The 8,290-nt window shown below is 49.9% G+C and overlaps 1 long non-coding RNA gene across 1 annotated transcript in view; it reads left to right on the plus strand.

Moving 5' to 3' along the window:
* The window catches only part of LOC135318628 (uncharacterized), a 131,969-nt gene extending 128,550 nt beyond the window's left edge, over positions 1-3,419 (plus strand). The window contains exon 5 of the long non-coding RNA XR_010376907.1: positions 2,299-3,419. This is a non-coding gene — a long non-coding RNA (uncharacterized LOC135318628). The remainder of the gene's footprint in view (positions 1-2,298) is intronic.
* Positions 3,420-8,290: the final 4,871 nt, after the last annotated feature.

Here is an 8,290-nt window from a genome sequence, read left to right on the forward strand (position 1 = left end):
TTCTTTTGGTCATTGTCTGGGGTTGAATCATAACCACAGTTTTTCATAAAACAGGACACAGTCAAGGGAACAGGAACTGTGATTTTTTCCAGGCACAGGTTCTGGGAGCTAGAAATGGGCTCCCTGTCTTAGCTGGGAACGGACAGACCCCTGACTTCAAGGTTAGAGCGCCGGGCATGGCTATAAAGACCGCAGGCCTCCTGGGATAGCACAGTGAGGACCCCGGAGAGCCCAGCCTCTCCCTAGGTCTCTGGGGAAGGAAACTGGCGACCATCTGCTTCCCCACCTTGCTTCTCCTGGGAGACCCCGGCTGCAAGTCTGGGAGGGTGCGGGCTCTTCTCCAACCATGTGGGCTGTCACCCAGCCATGGGGATGCAGCCTGCTCAATTCAGACAGGAGTCTCCCTCCGGTTTCAGAGCTCTCGTTGGCAGCCCCACTGGCTCACGGGGGACACCCCACAACCCTAGAGTGAGACCAGCATGGGCAGTGGTCCACCCTGGCCTCCCCAGGGACAGCACGCTCCTGGGACCCCGGGGACGTCTATAGCGACCGCACGAGCCTCAGCCAGGCCTGCCAGGTCTAGTGAAGTTCCTGAGTTGGTGGGGTGGGCTTCCTTCCAACACATGGAAGCTTCAGACACACATCCAGGGCAGGAAAGGTGGGCTGGGGATGAGTCACAAGGGCAGGGAGGCCAGCGTGCTGGGATGTGCAGGGTGGGAGGGGAGGCGGATGCACTGTTGGCGGCCTGGCCCAGCTGTGCTGGCCTCACAGGCCTGTGAGGCTGGTCTCCAGATGTGCCTTTTCCGATGGCCCCTCTTGGACCAGGGATTCCCTTCACGCTGGGGGACTGGGGACAGGGAATCTCAAGAGAGAAAAAGTTCACCACAGCCAGAACCAAGAGTGGACAGGACCCTAAGGAGTTCATGCCTTGTTTCAAACCTTTCTCCCACCCCAGGAGGCAGGAGAAATAAATTTGATATATTCGTGGCTTAAAATCACACACACACATCAGTCACGCTCGGGTTTTGAGAATGTCACTTACAAATTGTTTTAATGTGGCTGTGATGATGACATCCTTACATGCTAGAAAGGGATTCTCCAGGGACCGAGGCAGCTGGAGGGGGTCACAGGATGGGGCAGACAGTTAAAGTCCTCCTGTGACTCTCGGAGCACACAGAAGAATCTGTCAGCCATTCAGGAACCACAGTGTCAGGCTGCGGCTGCCCCACGAGGAGGCTCAGAGACAGTTCACACAGGGCGGCCGAGGCCCGCGGTTTGGAGATGTGTCTCAGCCCAGCCAGCTGTCGGCATCCAGACCCGAGCGTCAAATGCCTCGGAGGTGGGCCGGGGGCCCTCGCGCTGCTCTTCCCAGGTTGCTACTTCTTATATTACCTCCGGAAAGAAGGACAGGCATGGGCAGCGGGGCGGTGAGTTCTTGGGCATGACTCTACTGGGCATGCCTGACTCCTCTTGAGATCTCAGGTGAGGGGAGGGTGGGGGGACAAGGCGAACACCACCTCCACTTCTGGCGGACAGCCATGTGAACCAGGCTGCTTTGCCCGGAGGGTGTGGAAGGTGGGAGAAGAGAAAAACAGCTGCCTTCACCAACTGTGCCCTCTGTTCGGGAAGGCTGGACCCCTCATGGTGGCTGTGATGTCACCCCATGCTCTTCCCTGGGTCCACAGTGTCCCTCTCTTAGTGAGGACCACAGCTTCCACCCATTGCACTGGGAACCACCAATTCACATCTCTCTCCTCTGCCTAGTCAACTTTCACTCCATACACGCGTTTACTCAACACACGTATTGAGCACCTACTGCAGCCTAGACCCAGTGCTAAGCCTGAAAGCTCATGAACTCAGACAGACCTCGGTCCAGATTCCAGTTTGGCCACTTAGCTGTATGACCTCAGGCGTTGCTTAAATTTCCGAGCCTCAGATTGCACAGAAGGGGGACAATCACACATGCCTTAGAATGCAGTTGGGAGAATGAAGTGAGATGATACTTGTGAGGTGCTGAGCACAGGAGGCAACTATCAGAACTCTTGTTCCTCAGCTCTCTTTCCCTTCCTCAAACTTGTGCATCCCCGAGTGCCAGCAGCACCTAGCACATGGGGAGCAATTGCAGAGATGAGGAGGACTCCAGACGTTGCCTGGTGACGAATTAAGACAAAAGAACGTGCCTTGTGCTGAAGGGGTCTCGCTGGGCTGTCCAGCCCTGGTTATGAGCCTTAGAGCGGGAGATGTCTTTAGATAGAGCCACTGTTTCATGTGGTTCTGTTTTATTCTCTTTTTCGTTAGTGAACGAGCCAACCAGGACCGGAGGAGGTGGCTACTTGCCAAGCAGTGGAGTAGGGAGCATGCTGGCCGGGGCCAGGAGATCTGGTTCCAATCATGGACACCACATGGACCACGTGTGTGCTGGTGCCTTCTGTGCTCTCCATGTCCACACCCGCCCCCTCCGAAGCCGTGCACTCACCCCTGCCCCATCTACTCTGTACGGTTGTCGGCAGAGAACAGAGGATGGTACAAGTACGATTAAAATGACACGGAGGGGTAGCAGAGCTTTGGCAGTGGGGGCTGTCACTGTGATTGTTATCGCTCCTTATTAAACCAGTGCACGTTTGCGCAGACTGAGATGGCTGTCATGTTGGAGTGAACAGGCCACGGGATGCTGACACAGCTACTAAGTTGCAGTGTGGCCTTGAGCATCTCCCTGCCCTCTCTGCAAACCCAGCGGCTGTGCCCGGTAATCATCACGTCCCTCTGGGATTGGAAGGTTGGTGACGTTGAAACGCAGCAAACGCACTCTGGCTCTAGACGCTTTGGAGAGTGACGATCTGGTAGCTGCTTTGGGCCAGACTCTCTTGGCGGTTACCCTGGGGGTGCTTGGTGGGGGGTGGAGAGCTGCCCAGGCCCTCGCTGCAGCCCACATGCAAGGCATCTGGGAGGTTGCAAGGACATATTTGAGAGGAAAATCATTTTCCTTCAGCACAAAGTCTGGCAGCTGCAGAGGATATAGATCCCTGGCCCTGGGGTTTTCTAAGCCCGGTCAGACGTCTGACTCCTTCAGGGAGTTTCTGCACGGAGACGCAGCGAGGGGAACCTTCTGATTTCCCCACTCCTGGTTCTGGAATGGGACTCTCGACACGCCGCCAAGTTACCCATCTTTCGGACCTCTCCCCGCTGTGTCGTGCTGCTCTGCCTCTCAGTGGTCCCACGTTGTATCCTGAGCCCACAAGGCGTCACAGAGAATCAGGGGCCACAGGACCTCTGCATTGGAAGAATCTAGAGACTTGATTTCACTGGTCTTTAGCTCTTTTCAGTAGTTTTGTCAAAAGACAAGGAAATCACTGAAAGTGATACTATTTTAAGCTCGACTTTGTAACATTGGTGTATTATAGAGCCAATAAGTGAGCACATTGCTGCCGTTTTGATGGACCTCAAAATTGAAAATTCGACGTTAGGCTGATGGTTATAATCACGTTGACATCAGCATTCAATTTAATTCTGCAGCTGTTGTTGCTGCAGATCATTAAGAAGATAAGTGGCTGCAAATGGTAAGTAATTGTTTTAATTAGCTTGCCATCTTAGGATACCCTTCAATTAAATGGAGATGGCCAAGAAGCATCATTTGAGGTCTACTCAAAACAAGTTCACCTGTCTCTCTGGGCATTAGGGTGGATTGGCAAGTTCAAAAACCACAGACAAGTTTACTCAGGGTGACAAACATGCCTTCCACGTCTGGATCTCAGTGCCCAGCACAGCACCTGACTCATCGTAGGAACTTGGTAAGTGTTTGTTGAATGACTGAACAAATGAATGATCAGTTTACTTGATGTTTCCATCTTGAGCCTGTCTTCTTGTCAATTTTTCCATCACATTTTCAGTGAAGATGATGATACAAGTAGATGGTAGATGGATAAATAGATGATTGATGGTAGATAAAGAAGGTTCTAGGAGTGTCTCAGAGGCACCCTTAGAAGAATGAGCTCTCACTATCTGGTGACACTGAACAGCCCACATTCACAGTTTCATACAAAACCTTAACTCCTTAACTCCTCTTTGCTAGAATCCATGCTGTTCAGCCTCCCTTGCAGCAGAATGTGTCCACATAACTAAGTTCTCTGGTGGAATCCGAGCAGAATCGAGGTGTATAACTTCGGCATCACTTGCTTACATGAAAATTAATTGCCTTCCACTTCTGCTGTCCTTTGCTCCTGGGAGCAGGAGCTCTGAGCATCTCCAAAGGATGCAGAGCAACAAAGAGAAGGAGCCTGGGGTAAGAGTGACGGTGCGGAGCGGAGCTTCCCAGCCGGCCTGGGCCCCTCACCTCCAGACTGTGATGAGACAGAGAAACAGCCTTCAGCCTGGTTGGGCTCTCGGTTCCGGCCGCTTATACAGCCGACGCCCGTCTGGGATGTAATCCTCAACTACAATTACTTTTTGCAGAGGATGCATTTTGCTAAAACTATAAAAGGTCAAGGTCAGGGTGTGGTATGGGGAACTCAGGAGGGAAAATCAGATCCCTTTCACCTGGGATCCAACCTCTCAGGGATGTGTGGAAAGAACCAAGGTGTTGGGACACTAGCAGATGAGGGGGCGGTTCTCTGGGATGTGGAGGAAAGACACTGAGGGGTGTCTCATGGGGCTTCCGTAACCCACAGCTCTGATCACTCCCCTCGGTCCCAGCCAAGTTCTAACCTCAGAAGGGTCAGGGCAGCCTTTCAAAGAAGTAGTGTCATCCCACGACTCCCTTCTGACTAAGAATTTCCGAGTCTTTCTTCATTATGCAGAGTGTGTGTGTGCATGTGTGTGTGCACGTGTGTGCTATGAGGGATAGAAAGAGAGGGTTGAGGATTTAAACAGGCCCCCATGGAAGCCGTACTGCAACTTCCATTCTCTAAATGTGCCAATAACCCAGCTGTGATGGATTGTGACTTTCACACCAGAATTGGCTTTTTCCCCAGACCTCAGGGGACAGCTTCACTGGATTAAGCCTCCCTGGGATGCAGGTCCTCTCTGCCCAGCGGGCAGCCCCTTCTTGGCCTAGACCTTCCATCTCCAATGCCAACATACAAGGCCATGGCGCTGGCAGCCTGGCTAGCTCGCAGGTCTCATGGCTGTTCCATTCCAAAGGCCTCGTCTTCCTCCCTTTTCCTGTTTCTGAGGCTGACAGAAACCCCAGGACTGCAATGGGACTTTGATCCGAATAATAGAATCAGGCAGAGGGAGACAGGAACATATGTTGAAAAGCCTTTTCGGCTGGCTTTGGCTTTAGATGTTTAATAAGAGCAAATTCTGGAAAACCCGGGAAATAAAAACTGAAAGATGTAAATCGGGAGAGATTATCGCTGAATTCTTGTAATTGTCTTACAAGTCCCTCTGGAGGGGCAGACAGTGACTAAGAAGGGACTCTGCCATAGGATGACGATTAGGGCTTGGCAGGCAGAGGTGCGGTTTAGAGTTAGTCCTGAACGAAGCTAAATGTTCCAATCCGGGTTTTTGTTTTTTTTTTTTTCCTTCTATCACTGGTTTTGTCAGTTTTCTTCCTCACGCCCCCGCCCTGCAGGCTTGTTAGGCATGAGTCAGGAAGAGGAGGCTGAAGGTCTAGGGAAGTGGGCTGGGTCCCTCCTGCATCTCCACGTTGATGGGCTGCGTGGGTCCCTACTCTGCCCTAACCAGTCACAGGAAGGGACAAAGCTTTCCTTTCACCCTCTGTCTCTGTCCCAGAAGGGTGGTTCCATTCACCTCCCATGATCTCTGTTGGCTTGTTTTCCCTTTTACCTGTGTGCCTGCCCCGTGCTAGACCCCAGATATGGCGCCCAAGAAAGGGGTAACCTCAGGAGGCCAGGGGTCCTGCTGAGGCTGCGAGGCTGAAAGTTGCAGGAACCCATACTCAGAGCAACGCCTGGCTCTTGCCTGGATCTGGCCTGATCTCCCTGGCTGGGTGTGCTTGGATGTGTTACTTAGCTTCTCCCAGCTTCAGTTTGTTTTAATCTATAAAATGCAAGTTGTGAGTATTGCCATTTGGGACAACAAGGATGGACCTTGAGGGCATCATGCTAAGTGAAACAAGTCAGGTAGAGAAAGACAAATATTGTAAGGTGTCACTTACATGTGGAATTGGAAAAAAAAAAAAAGTCAAACTCATAGAAACAGAGAGTAGAAAAATGGTTGCCAGGGGCTGGGGGGTGAGGGAATTAGTGGGAGGCTGGTAAAAGGGTACAAACTTGCAGCTAAATGATGAGTAAGGCCTGAGGATCTAATGTACAACATGGTGGCTATAGTTGAGAACACAGATTACATAATTGAAATTTGCTAAGAGAGTAGAACTTAAATGTTCTCACCCCCCTAAATTTATATTTATATATCAAATCATTGTGATTAAAATATCTTACAATTTTACTTGCCAGTTATACCTCAATAAAGCTGAAAAAATGGGAGTTGTGAGAATGAAATAAAATGTCCTACGTGAAATGTGTAGCATAGTACTTGGTTTGGAGTGAGCGCTCAGTTCATACTCAGGACCACTGCTATTTTTTCTGACTTCTTCTTAGGCCAAGACTCCCTCCTGCAAACCAGACCTGGCCTTTGGATTCTTCAGCCTCCCCTCACCCTCTGACTTTGAAGCTCAAGCTGACCTTGGTAAAGATGGTATGGCTCACCCATGGTGAGAAAGGCACCCTTTAAAAAGATTTTCCTCCTGTCAAGAGCTACCAAGCACTGCAGTTGCCACTTTGCATCCTTATTTCCAATTCTTTCAGCATTCTTACAGGTCAGGCATGATTTTTTCCCCCCTTTATCTTATAGAAAAGAAAACTGAGTTTCAGTGAGACTCACTGAATTGACCAAGGCCACACACTTACAGTGCTGGAGTCAGAATTTGTACCAGTTGGGTCTGGTGCCAAGGCCCACAGAACATCACTGGGTACCAGATGCACCCTTCCAACTTCACCTTGCCCTCTGAGACCACGTGTACAGTGGCTGACTTGGGCCAAGTGCACAGGATGGGGCCTATGGGTCTGGGGGACACAGCAGGCCAAATGCCCGATTCTGGCACATGGGCTTCACGCTCCTCTGGGCAATGGAGCCAGCCTGCAGGCCAGAGTCCTCCCAGGAAGACTGGGAGAAGAAATCAAGACCTGATTGGAGACATCCAGCAACAGACCCACAGAACGATGGGGAGCTTCACTAAAATGGAATTTTAAATCTGGATAGAGGCTGGCAATGAATTGTGTCTTATTCCTATCAAGAAAGAACTGGATGTGAGGGCGATCTGGCTGCGACATCTGTCACCCCACTGATCACCAGGGTTGATTCAGCTGATCTGGCTGGCTAGGCGGGTGTCCCCTTCCTCCCTCACCACTCCGTGTGCATCCTGCCTGAAGCTGCGCACTTGGTCGAAGAGGATGACCATCCCCAATAGAGGAGGACCATTCTTCTGGGTCAAGGGTATACGAGCAGCTGCGCTCCCCTGCTAGAACCTCCAAACAAGCTCTCAAGAAAGAAAGAACTTGCCAAGCAAATTAATAACATAAACAGGATTTCCCAGAAGAATCTTTAATCCATGTTATCCTTTCCAATTCAATAAACATTTCATAAGTGTATTGGTGATAACAGAACTGAACGAATCTTTCCCTTTCAGTGAGAGTTCACAGGCCAGCCCAGAAGCAAGCATCTTAGTATTCACACACACATGATACACTTAAAACATTTTTTAAAATTTTGGGGTTTTTTTGGTTTGTTTTGGGGAGGTAATTGGGTATTTATTTCTAATGGAGGTACTGTAGATTGAACCCACAACCATGCATGCTAAGCATGTGCTCTGTCACTGAGCTGTACCCTCCCCCTACATTTTAAACTTTTTAATGTAAAAAATCAAGTTTTGCACAGTGATGAGAGGGATGAATTAGGTTTGGTAAGGTTCAAAAAGCCAAAGCCTCAATCAACTATTTTAGAAACACGTTCCCTTCAGAAGTACCTTTAATTTGAAACATGAACTTAATGATTCGAATTATTCCTATCAAGTTGGATATCAAAGCAGGATATCAAAGGGCTGATACCACCTCAACTTTGGGAAGCCTAGTTGAAATGATTATGTTAGCTTTAAAATAAAAAGATTTCCCGCCTCCTACGGATAGCCTAGAATTTAAATGTATATTTAGTTCAAATGCCTGTTCCTGTCAGTCCAAGTCAGTCCAGCTTCTCTGTGGGCCATAAGTGGAAAGCTTATGTTTTCCGTTTCTCAGGGGGCCCCGAGCATTTCTTTTCTTTTCTTTTCTTTTCTTTT

This window comes from Camelus dromedarius, chromosome 19 (genome assembly GCF_036321535.1).
Source record: "Camelus dromedarius isolate mCamDro1 chromosome 19, mCamDro1.pat, whole genome shotgun sequence".
Classification (NCBI taxonomy): Eukaryota; Metazoa; Chordata; class Mammalia; order Artiodactyla; family Camelidae; genus Camelus; species Camelus dromedarius.